Source organism: Salvelinus alpinus, chromosome 2 (assembly GCF_045679555.1).
Source record: "Salvelinus alpinus chromosome 2, SLU_Salpinus.1, whole genome shotgun sequence".
NCBI lineage: Eukaryota > Metazoa > Chordata > Actinopteri > Salmoniformes > Salmonidae > Salvelinus > Salvelinus alpinus.
The window spans coordinates 98914747-98927943 of NC_092087.1; the positions used below are offsets into that span (position 1 = coordinate 98914747).

At 41.1% G+C, this 13197-nt stretch overlaps 1 pseudogene; it reads left to right on the forward strand.

The window, feature by feature from the left end:
• Window positions 1-350: 350 nt before the first annotated feature.
• LOC139541948 (zinc finger protein 79-like) lies at window positions 351-3881 on the forward strand (annotated as a pseudogene).
• Window positions 3882-13197: the final 9316 nt, after the last annotated feature.

A 13197-nucleotide genomic window follows, 5' to 3' on the forward strand; every position in this document is an offset into this window, starting at 1 on the left:
GGCAACCTTAACAAACACCAGAAAATACACACAGGAGAGAAACCTTACCCCTGCCCTGACTGTGGGAAGAGGTTTGCTCACACAGGAGCCATGAAAATGCACCTGCTGAAGCACACAGTACTCCTGAAACACAAGTGGATGCACACAGAAGAGAAACCTCACTCTTGCTCTATCTGTGGAATGACTTTCTCTACATCGTGGAATCTCACTAAACACCAGAAAAGACACACGCGAGAAAGGGGTCACGTCTGTGACGTCTGTGGGAAGGGGTTCTCTGAATCCACACACCTGAGGGCCCATCAGAGGATGCACACTGGAGAGAAACCTTACCAGTTCCCTGACTGTGGGGGGGGGGGGGCTTCTCACAATCAGGAAGTCTGAGAAGACATCAGCAAATCCACTCTAGCGAGGCTGGCCAGGTCCCTGATGACGGTGATGCTCTTGATCCACCGACTGACTGTACCTCCAACGACCATGTGTCAACGTTACCCGAGCACCCCGAGGGCCTCCGTCAGATACCTGGGATTAGTGATGCCTTCGAGGAACTGCAGGTAAAAGAAGAAGAAGTTGGTGGTGGTCTGATCAATTCTGATGGAGAAGAAGTTGGGTTGGATCCTACTCATCATGGTAAGTGGAGATCCCATTCTCTCCTTTTCTTCATTAAGGGTGCGTTAATTCAGTCCCTCTTATGGATTCAATAGGAATAGAGTGATGTAAGAAACTCCCACTAGCCAATGCTAACACTGACCCAGTATTTTGTAAATCCATGATGGGGAGTGAGCAGGTGTACAGTTTGGGGGAAAAATGGTGGGGAATCAGTGTCACGTCCTGACCATAGAGAGTCCTTATTTTCTATGGTGGAGTAGGTCAGGGCGTGACTAGGGGGGTTAGTCTAGTTTATATTTTCTATGGTAGAGTAGGTCAGGGCGTGACTGGGGGGTTAGTCTAGTTTATATTTCCTATGGTAGAGTAGGTCAGGGTGTGACTTGGGGGGTTAGTCTAGTTTATATTTCCTATGGTAGAGTAGGTCAGGGTGTGACTAGGGGGGTTAGTCTAGTTTATATTTTCTATGGTAGAGTAGGTCAGGGTGTGACTAGGGGGGTTAGTCTAGTTTATATTTTCTATGGTAGAGTAGGTCAGGGTGTGACTAGGGGGGTTAGTCTAGTTTATATTTTCTATGGTAGAGTAGGTCAGGGTGTGACTAGGGGGGTTAGTCTAGTTTATATTTTCTATGGTAGAGTAGGTCAGGGCGTGACTAGGGGGGTTAGTCTAGTTTATATTTTATATGGTAGAGTAGGTCAGGGTGTGACTAGGGGGGTTAGTCTAGTTTATATTTTCTATGTGAGGTTCTAGGTTGTTTTTTCTATGTTGGGGTTTTGGTTTTGATTCCCAATTAGAGGCAGCTGGCTATCGTTGTTTCTAATTGGGGATCATATTTAAGTAGCATTTTTCCACCTGTGTTTTGTGGGATATTGTTTATGTGTAGTTGTATGTCAGCACTCCATTGTCGTCACGTTTCGTTATTCTTTATTGTTTTGTTATGTGGTTCACTTACTTTAAATAAATAAAGACGTGGAACCCAGATCACGCTGCACGTTGGTCCGAGTATGAGAATGTGACAGTCAGACTGCAGTCAAACAACAATACCATAAAAATAGAATTCCTAGGAAGGGTTTGGAACCTCTAACCCTGGCAATTTGACTGGTAAACTCATGGGTACACTCGCAATGGCTGCCTTGTATTGTGATGCAATCATTTCCATTTTGAAATGTTCTATCAGCTGATGCTGGATTACACTGCTAACATTCACTCTCAGCCATATTTGCTTGCATTGTTGGTCCCGATTTTTAGAATTCTTCTGCATTTTCTGCAAAAACGGGATATTAGAATCCTCTTGTTCTAACCTGGGTATCTTCAGTCCACCCATTGTGACATCATTGAATTGAATGATTGGATTCTATTTCTATGAATGATCCAACATGAACTAGTTTGCTGCTTTGTTTAACCAATGCTTTGTTATTCCCATAGGAGAGAATAACCAGGAAGAGAGTCCCTCTACATCAGGAGAACCTGAACAACACCAGGAGAGTCACACAGCTAAGAGCTCTCACTGCTGTTCAGTGTGTGGAAGAGATTGCCAAAAGCTTTCATCACTGGAAAGACACATGAGAACTCACACAGGAGATAAGCCGTACAGTTGTTCTGTGTGTGGGAAGCAGTTCCGTGAAAAAATACATCTTCGAAACCACCAGAAAGTGCACACTGGAGAGAAACCTTATGCCTGCCCCGACTGTGACAAGAGCTTTGCTTTCACTTCAGCCTTGAAAAGACACCATAAATTACACACAGGAGAGAAAATCCACTCCTGCTATGTGTGGGGGAAGAGTTTTACTCAATCATCCACCTTGAAGGATCACTTCAGGACGCATTCAGGAGATAAACCGTGCTCTGTCTGCGGCAAGTGTTTTAGTTATCCAAGACCCTTTCAGCTCCAATGCCTGGCACACAGGAGAGAGACCTTACAGTTGCGCTGAATGTGGCCAGAGGTACATACGTCCTCAAAACCTCCGTAGACATCAGAAGACTCATGCTTATAGAGCACCTGTTGAGTTTGAGGACCTCAGTCAAATAGCTGAGATGAACGCTACAATCGAAGGAATGAAAGAGGAAGAAAATGATGAAGACGAGGAGGATATTGGTGGTCTGATGAATGCTGAAGGAGAAGAAGCTGGATTGGATCCTCATCATGGTACATGGAGATGGTTTTCGCAATACCAATATCGCAATACTATGACACAAGATTATCCATGGCAGAAAAAAACAACACAAAGCAGATTAAACTCTATGGTCCTTAATAAACGTACTTTATGTAAAACGTTGTGTGCTATACCTTAGAAAATGAACATACAGGACTCTGGGTGACAACATTAGGACTGTTTTCCTAAAGAATTGTGTTATGTTTTGTTTCGTAGTCACGATACTTCTGAGTGTTGCGTTACTGGTATCGGGACAACCCTAGAATGGTGTGTCAAAGACCTTGACTCCCATGACAATATATTGTTGGGTCGTTAGCTCATTTGTTAAATCTATCTTGTCTTATTCAAACAGGAGAGAATCCATATCAGAGTTCTGACCAAGAGGAGAGTCCCTTTACATCAGGAGAACCTGAACATCACCAGGAGAATCAAACAGTTAAGAGCTCTCACTGCTGTTCAGTGTGCCGAAGAGATTGCCTAAAGTTATAAAAACTGCTAATACATATGAGAATACACACAGGAGAAAAGCTTTACCCTTGCTCTGTGTGTGGAAAGCAGTTCCGTGAAAAAAGACATCTTCAAGACCACCAGAAAGTGCACACTGGAGAGAAACCTTACGTCTGCTCCAAATGTGACAAGAGGTTTGGTTTCGCCTCAATATTGAGAAGGCACCAGTGGTTACACACAGAAGAGAAACCTTACTCCTGCTCTGTGTGTGGGAAGGGTTTCAGCCGTCCAGATCAGTTAAAGGACCACTCTCTGCAACATGCAAGGACACCCCACTACTGTTCAGTGTGTGGGGAAAGCTTTGCCTTGTCTAAACAACTGCTGAGACATGAGAAGACTCACACAGGAAAGAGACCTTATAGTTGCTCTGTGTGTGGGAAGAGTTTCAGCGAGAAGGCGTATCTATCTCCAGTGCACACTGGAGAGAAACGACACCCTTGCCCTGACACACACACACACACACACACACACACACACACATGAAAACACTTGTGGGTCAAAGACTAGATAAGAAAAGATAAATATGTATAAATATAATATTAAATCACTCAACTCTTACCCTTCTTTTGACCCCAAAATATTTGTGTTGCAAACTATTAAATTAAGAGAGTTATTGAGCCCTAAAGTGTCAAAATGTCCTTCAGTGTAACTGGGTTAGAAATCTAATGACAAAAGTGTTTTTAAAATGTAGAAATTCATCCTAAAAATATAAATGAACACCCATGGCATAATTGTGTTAGTGTTTGCAACGATATATTAAATAATGGGCACATACTGGATCTAAAAAAAATATTTAAAAACTTGAATAACTTTTGTCCGGACTTTGGCGCTTCATCAATGTCATTCAGTATAACAAAGGTAAAAAGCCATTTTAAAGCATATCACATGATCATGTGACCGTGTGTGACATCACAAAGAAGACCCATTGAAGACCCTCTATCAACGTGATGAGGTGAGTAAATCTCTCTGAAATATTTGATGAGTTCACCTTTTCATCCTCTAGTAACCTGTGTAACAAAAACACATGTCCCTTCAGTACAACACAGAAAACATACTTTTAATGTTATTATTTTATAAAAATCTATATTAAATATGAAAAGGTAGGATAATCTTTATAGGTCAAGGTCATTACTTTATATAGGTGGCCAAGGGAACTGCCTGTTAAATGTGTTTATGTATGAAATTCGTCCTTCGGTATCACGCTTTTGTCCTTCAGCACAACAAAAGTTTCATGTTATACCACGTCACCCGTTATGCTGAATGACAGCTTTGTTATCCCATGTTTTCACTATGTTTACAACATTTAATCATGCAATTCATATTTACTTGTTGTATGAATACTGAATATTATCATTTTAAACTATTTTATGGCATTGTAAGGGATAGGGTGGATGGTTTATGGATCCCACCTTCTGTTAGGGTCTGGCCACATCACCTCATCCACATCACAAGCAATGTCATCCCTGGCTAGGCAACGGGGAAAATAATCTCCTTGCCGTATCCAACCCTGGACTGACCCCACCTCAGTGTCTCCGCATGCCTCTTCCGTTGCTTGCAGAAGAGGCAGGCGGGCATGTGGTTGGCGGTCATACACTTTCCAACGCCAAGCTGAAAATAATTCCTCAATCGGATTGAGAAATGGGGAGTAAGGGGCCAAATATACAACTGTGAAGTTATTGTGGTTGGTGAACCAGTCCCTGACCAGAGCAGCCCGGTGGAAACTAACATTATCCCAGATGACCACAAACCTGGGCTGCTCTGGTCCGTCCTGTACATATTATCCCAGATGACCACAAACCAGGCTGCTCTGGTCCGTCCTGTACATATTATCCCAGATGACCACAAACCCGGGCTGCTCTGGTCCGTCCTGTACATATTATCCCAGATGACCACAAACCCGGGCTGCTCTGGTCCGTCCTGTACATATTATCCCAGATGACCACAAACCCGGGCTGCTCTGGTCCGTCCTGTACATATTATCCCAGATGACCACAAACCCGGGCTGCTCTGGTCCGTCCTGTACAGCTGCATTATGTAGTGCTTCCAGAAATATGATCATGTGTTGCAGTATTGTAGGGACCCAGGGTGGCATGGTGATGGGTGCCATGGTGATGGGTGGCATGGTGATGGAGAACTCCTTGCAGACTAATGGCTGCACACAAGGTGATATTTCCCCCGCGTTGCTGTTAGGGTTCGTTCCTTTCGTCCTTGTCAATCATTGGTTCATTGGTGAAATTAGCATTATGACAATGTCTTTAATTAAATCATTCAACAACCGTTATTCATGCAATTGCAGACAGAAGTTGACAATCAGGAACGTAGCATGCATGTTTCCGAGTAAGTTCTGCACTATAGGTCCACGTTGCTTTTATCATGCTCGTAGTCAACCCCCTGTGATGTCACTGCATACGTCATTACCTTCTACTCCTCATACCAAGCCCATGCATACACAGCTATACTAACTTGCAAGAGACATACAATAGTTCCAGTGTTTTCTAAGGCCTCGGCAGTAAATGTCCACTCCCCCAAGTTGATTTATTGTGGAATGTCTGACTAGTCTCTTATCTCCTACACTCCCCTGCAGAGCTCCTTCTTCACAGTCACACATTTCTCAGAGGAGCCTCTTTATAATGAGGCAGAGAGAGAGAATTAGAAAACAACTGTGGAACAATATTAAAACCTCATAATGTATATATATTGTTAATCTGTAGTCTAGGACCCTATAAATGTAAGGAGGGGTCTTATAACTATTAATATAACATAAGCATAATCAATTATTCTAATACATCAAACATTTGTACAGTCCATATCATGACCCCTAGGTGAACCCGACACTGCCCAGGGACATTCACAACGGCTCTTTGTCCTATAACATTTCGGCCCGATGCCTGGTTTTAGCTAGATTGAATCCAGCTTCATCAATGAAAATGAACTCATGAGGCTGTGCAGCTGCATCGAAGTCCAGGACTCTCTGCCCAGCCTCCCTCATCGTCAGGCCATGATTTATGACATGGTCCACCAAAGTGGCCCAAATGTCGTCGGAAATATGTCTCCGTCTATTGCCTGGTCCCCTTCTTTGTTCTTGTCCTTGTCCTCCTCCTACTCCTCTCTCTCTTCCTCTTCCTCTCGCTCTCACTGCCTCCATGTTTGCAAAGTTCTCACAACAGAGGTGATCTTACCTGAGGTCTATTTGTAGTGCTAATGCTCAGACTAATTGGTGTTCAATTACCGTATAAGGGTCAAAGACGTATAAGGTTTTATAAGTAGCAAAAAATTATATTAGTTATATTCAAGAATAAAGCCAATAATACATTTTTATTGTGATTCATATGAATGTACCCTAGTAAAATGTCATTCAGTATTCAGTTTTTCAGTTTTTATTTTATGCCCATTTTTAATAATCACAAGGTTATCTATCCATTCTTAGACTGGCAGAAATATAACTACCCAGAAAAAATAACATTATTTTATTTTGAATACCACTTATTTGACGTGTCATGGGTACAACTCAAAATTTGTTGAAGGTTTTTTACAAAAACTTCCTGCGTTACACTGAAAAAAAAATCAAGAAATCTACAAAAATATCTTTCACTTCATCTTTTGAGACTTGTTTTTGTCTTCTCTGAGTCAACAAAACAAAGTTATTGTATCGTAATATAAAATACTGGTGTTATACTGTATGATAATATGTTGTTACCCTGAATGACACTGGCACATAATAGGATTCTCATCCATTAAATGTTATCAGTAGTCTATTAATAGTAGGCTATACAATGATAACACTTCATCAAGGTTTAAAAGTTAAATCAACTCCCTCTCGCCTTTCTCTCAAATATGTTTTGTTACTATTTCATTGCTAATGTTAATAATAATCCCTTTACTATAATTTGAGCCTGCGGCAACACTTTACGTTAAGGTGCATTATTACATGATAGTCAGTGTTGTAATTATGCATTGTTACACTGTAACTGGTACATTTCTATTCAATGCAGGAACACAAATGAAATTTCAAGATACCCAAACAAAATTGCTACATAAAACGCCCATCAAACTACTTCAATTCAAACTTGTACAGTCTCGACTTTTCATAAAATGCCCCAAATATGAAGCAGCTGTTAACTAATATAATTTGTAATCCATTTTTAATCCATCATTGTGTGTGTAATATTATATTAACTAATATAATCCATCAGTTATACCTTAACTTAAATAAAACACTGACTACAGTGTAATAGTGCAACTTAATGTTAAGTGTTTCCACTCAGCTTTATATCCTATTATATCCTGTTCTGTTGCTGACAGTAGCATGAAACCATGAAAACAATACCTTGCTTTTCTTCTGGCTCGTCTTTCCTCCCCTCTAGCAACTGGATCTGCGTTAATCTCTTGTCTGCGCCGTGCAGCCACTCCTTATTAGACAACGGCATCTACAGTATGAAGATAATGTGCCTTGAAAATACCTTACAATATTTATTTATTTTTACCATTGCACTGTAATTTTACTGTAATTATTTTACAGTAACATATTGTATTGATTGCTGTACTGTAATTATTTTACAGTAACATATTGTATTGATTGCTGTACTGTAATTCTAATTTTCTTTTGTGTTTTTTTGTTGTTGTAAAAACCTGCAATGGCAAAAAAATCAGCTGTATATATTTTTTTCTGAAGCTTTTCTATTTTTGTGTTCATTGAAATGTGAGTAGATGTCCTGTACTGGAACAATCTTTCACAGAAGCCTGTATGAGAACATTAAAAAGGTATACAAAGTACTAAAGACAGCAGTGTTTTGTATAAAGTACATCAGTGTGTTGTTGCTGCTTCGAAAGAGTCATTCAAATGGTGCATGTGTGTATCATTTTGTTGCAAAAATGCCAATTTGAAAAAGGATTGTTTGGTTTTGATGGCAGAGTTCCATTTTGAAAAAGGATTGTTAGGTTTTGATGGCAGAGTTCCATTTTGAAAAAGGATTGTTAGGTTTTGATGGCAGAGTTCCATTTTGAAAAAGGATTGTTTGGTTTTGATGGCAGAGTTCCATTTTGAAAAAGGATTGTTAGGTTTTGATGGCAGAGTTCCATTTTGAAAAAGGATTGTTAGGTTTTGATGGCAGAGTTCCATTTTGAAGAAGGATTGTTAGGTTTTGATGGCAGAGTTCCATTTTGAAAAAGGATTGTTAGGTTTTGATGGCAGAGTTCCATTTTGCCATAGAAGTGACATGTTTATCTCCAAGTGTTGTGTCTTATTTGGCTCGTGTGTAGAGTTTTGACACAATGAGCCAAATTCCGCAACAAGTGTGTAAGCAATCGCAAAAAAACTGTAATACAATATTGACTTTGAATGAACATCGCTCTTTTATTTAAAAATCCAATGCCGCCGTTTTTAACTCCATATGAAATCATTTCTAGGTAAAAAAATGAAGTACCTTGCTGTGATTGTTTTCAATTAAAATGGTCAAAAAATTGCTTCTTAGGTAAGAGCAACAGCTCAAGCAAGGATTTTGCTGGGACTGTCTGGGAGTTGTCTGAGTAGGGAGGGAAAACTGAAAAAGAGCTGTTATTAGCAGAGAGGTTTGGAACTCTCTTATTGGTCTGTTAACTACTTTACCGCCTGGTAAAGTTGGCAGGCCAAAACTCCATTCCACCAAAACAGGCTGAAATGTCAAATTCGAACAGTTCTTACACTAAAAGGGTATTATCATAATTTCACAGTATTTTTCCAACCTCATAGTGTGGAAATGTGTATAAAAGACAGGAAATCACATTTTTGACTACACTGGACCTTTTAACCTATGTTTTCTCATTCACACAGACGAGAGTTCGGAGGGGAGAGCCTCTACATCAGGAGAACCTAAAGAAACCTAGGGGGATCTTGGATTGTAAACTGTCATGGTCAAAACATATTGATACAACAGTAGCTAAGATGAGAAGTCTGTCCATATTAAAGCGCTGCTCTGCCTTCTTAACAACACTATCAACAAGGCAGGTCCTACAGGCCCTGATTTTGTCGCACCTGGACTACTGTTCAGTAGTGTGGTCAGGTGCCACAAAGAGAGATTTGAGAAAATTGCCGTTGGCTCAGAACAGGGCAACACGGCTGGCCGTTAAAAGTACACGGAGAGCTAACATTAATGACATGCATGTCAATCTCTCCTGGCTCAAAGTGGAAGAGAGATTGTCTTCATCACTATTTGTTTTTGTAAGAGGTGTTGACAAGCTGAAGGTACCGAGCTGTCTGTTTAAACTACTGGCACACAGCTTGGTCACCCATGTATACCCCACAAGACATGCCACCAGAGGTCTGTTTAAACTACTGGCACACAGCTCGGTCACCCATACATACCCCACAAGACATGCCACCAGAGGTCTGTTTAAACTACTGGCACACAGCTTGGTCACCCATGTATACCCCACAAGACATGCCACCAGAGGTCTGTTTAAACTACTGGCACACAGCTCGGTCACCCATACATACCCCACAAGACATGCCACCAGAGGTCTGTTTAAACTACTGGCACACAGCTCGGTCACCCATACATACCCCACAAGACATGCCACCAGAGGTCTGTTTAAACTACTGGCACACAGCTCAGACACCCATACATACCCCACAAGACATGCCACCAGAGGTCTGTTTAAACTACTAGCACACAGCTCGGACACCCATGCATACCCCACAAGACATGCCACCAGAGGTCCCTTCACAGTCCCCAAGTCCAGAACAGACTATGGGAGGCGCACAGTACTACATAGAGCCATGACTACATGGGACTCTATTCCACGTCAGGTAACTGATGCAGCAGTAGAATCAGATTTAAAAAGCAGGTAAAAATACATCTTATGGAACAACTGGGACTTTGAAGAGACACACACAAAGGTACAGACACATTGTGATGTTGTTGTATGGTGGTATTGAACATGTTGTGGATATGTGGTATTGTTGTATGGTGGTATTGAACACGTTGTGGATATGTGGTATTGTTGTATGGTGGTATTGAACACGTTGTTGTGGTATTGTTGTATGGTGGTATTGAACATGTTGTGTTGTGGATATGTGGTGTTGTTGTATGGTGGTATTGAACATGTTGTGGTATTGTTGTATGGTGGTATTGAACATGTTGTGGTATTGTTGTATGGTGGTATTGAACATGTTGTGGTATGGATATGTGGTATTGTTGTATGGTGGTATTGAACATGTTGTGGTATGGTTGTATGGTGGTATTGAACATGTTGTGGTGGTGTTGTATGGTGGTATTGAACATGTTGTGGTATTGTTGTATGGTGGTATTGAACATGTTGTGGTATTGTTGTATGGTGGTATTGAACATGTTGTGGTATTGTTGTATGGTTGTATTGAACATGTTGTGGTATTGTTGTATGGTGGTATTGAACATGTTGTGGTATTGTTGTATGGTGGTATTGAACATGTTGTGGTATTGTTGTATGGTGGTATTGAACATGTTGTGTTGTGGATATGTGGTATTGTTGTATGGTGGTATTGAACATGTTGTGGTATGTGTTGTATGGTGGTATTGAACATGTTGTGGTATTGTTGTATGGTGGTATTGAACATGTTGTGTTGTATTGAACATGTTGTGGTATTGTTGTATGGTGGTATTGAACATGTTGTGGATATGTGGTATTGTTGTATGGTGGTATTGAACATGTTGTGGTATTGTTGTATGGTGGTATTGAACATGTTGTGGATATGTGGTATTGTTGTATGGTGGTATTGAACATGTTGTGGTATTGTTGTATGGTGGTATTGAACATGTTGTGTTGTGGATATGTGGTATTGTTGTATGGTGGTATTGAACATGTTGTGGTATTGTTGTATGGTGGTATTGAACATGTTGTGGTATTGTTGTATGGTGGTATTGAACATGTTGTGGATATGTGGTATTGTTGTATGGTGGTATTGAACATGTTGTGGTGGTGGAGGGATGTTATATGATGTACTGTTTTATCTTTAGTTCATTCAGTACAAACATAGTTCCCTGCGTTATCTGTTGTTTTATATGTAATGTGGACGCTTTGCTGTGTTTGGACCCCAGGAAGAGTAGCTGCTGCCGTGGCAACATGGGGATCCCTAATAAATACACATACAACATTTGGCAAATCTAATCATAATTCTATCCTCCTGATTCCTGCTTACAAGCTAAAACTAAAGCAGGAAGTACCAGTGACTCGTTCAATACATAAGTGGTCAGAGGACGCAGATGCTACGCTACAGGACTGTTTTGCTAGCACAGACTGGAATATGTGCCGGGATTCAGCCAATGGCATTGAGTAGTATACCATCTCAGTCACCGGCTTCATCAAGAAGTGCATTGACGATGTCGCCCCCACAGTGACCGTACATACATGTCCCAACCAGAAGCCATGGATTACAGGTAACATCCGCACCGAGCTAAAGGCTAGAGCTGCCACTTTCAAGGAGCGGGACAACACTGAAGCATGCATGAGAGCACCAGCTGTTCCGGATGACTGTGTGATCACGTTTTCCGTAGCAAGACCTATAAACAGGTCAACATTCACAAAGCCGCGGGGCCAGACAGATTACCAGGACATCTACTCAAAGCATGCGCGGACCAACTAGCAAGTGTCCTCACTGACATTTGACAGGTTGAATGAGTTGGCGTGTCCAAACTTTTGACTGGTACTGTATATACTAGGCTGTGTCAGAGGAAGGCCCAAAAAAATTGTCAAAGACTCCTGTCACCCAAGTCATAGACTGTTCTCTCTGCTTCCGCATGGAAAGCGGTACCGGATCACCAAGTCTATGTCCAAAAGGCTCCTTATCAGCTTCTACCACCAAGCCATAAGACTGCTGAACAATGAATCAAATGGCCTTCCGGACTATTTACATTGACCCCCCTCCTTTATTTTTACACTGCTGCCACTCGCTGCTTATTATCTATGCACAGTCACTTTGCCCCTACCTACATGTACAAATTACCTCGACTAACCTGTAACCCCGCACATTGACTCGGTTAGCCTCGTTATTGTTATGTAATTTTCTTGTGTTACTTTTTGAATAATTTTTTAAACTTTTGTTTATTTTAGTAAATATTTTTCTTGAACTACATTGTTGGTTAAGGGCTTGTAAGTAAGCACTTCACGGTAAGGTCTACTACACCTGTTTGTATTCGGCGCATGTGACAAATATAGTGCAGCATTTGGTAGATGCCAGGTGCAGAGAGAGGCTCAGAGATATAGAATTAGTCATGATGTATAGTATGCAGAGGCTGTTAAGACAGATTGGTGGAACTACAGTGAGGAATGATGGAACTACAGTGAGGAATGATGGAACTACAGTGAGGAATGATGGAACTACAGTGGAATGATGGAACAACTGGACCTAATGTTGGTTGTGTTTCTGCTGGTCCTGGCTGGTGTTTCTGCTGGTTTGGAGGCCTGTTCAGAAATCTTGCTCTCATGAATGTCTGGTGTCAAAGGACACTTTGATAATGCATAAAGTTGACTTCATAGCTTTTATTGGTGAGGTTATCAATACGACTCAAGTTGACTTCATAGCTTTTATTGGTAAGGTTATCAATACGACTCAAGTTGACTTCATAGCTTTTATTGGTAAGGTTATCAATACGACTCGGGTTGTGGAAAGCAGAAATGCCAGATTGAAGGTTATTGTGGAGACAAAGAGATATTGGGGGTAACAGATGTTACTGTTGAAATGGTTCTTGACATGCTGAACAATACTAAGGGGGGAGTGTTTCAGCATGATATGCATACAGTTTAATGGGGTAGGAGGGTTGGGGAGTGTTTTGGGGGGGAGGGGAGGGGGGCTGGTAGAAGTTAGTATTTGGTTGTTATGATATTTTCATGGTTGTACAGAATTGGTCAGATCATGATTGATCGTACATTCCAGCACAATAGGTGGCGGCATGCACTTAAACGTTTGTTTGCGGATCGCCAT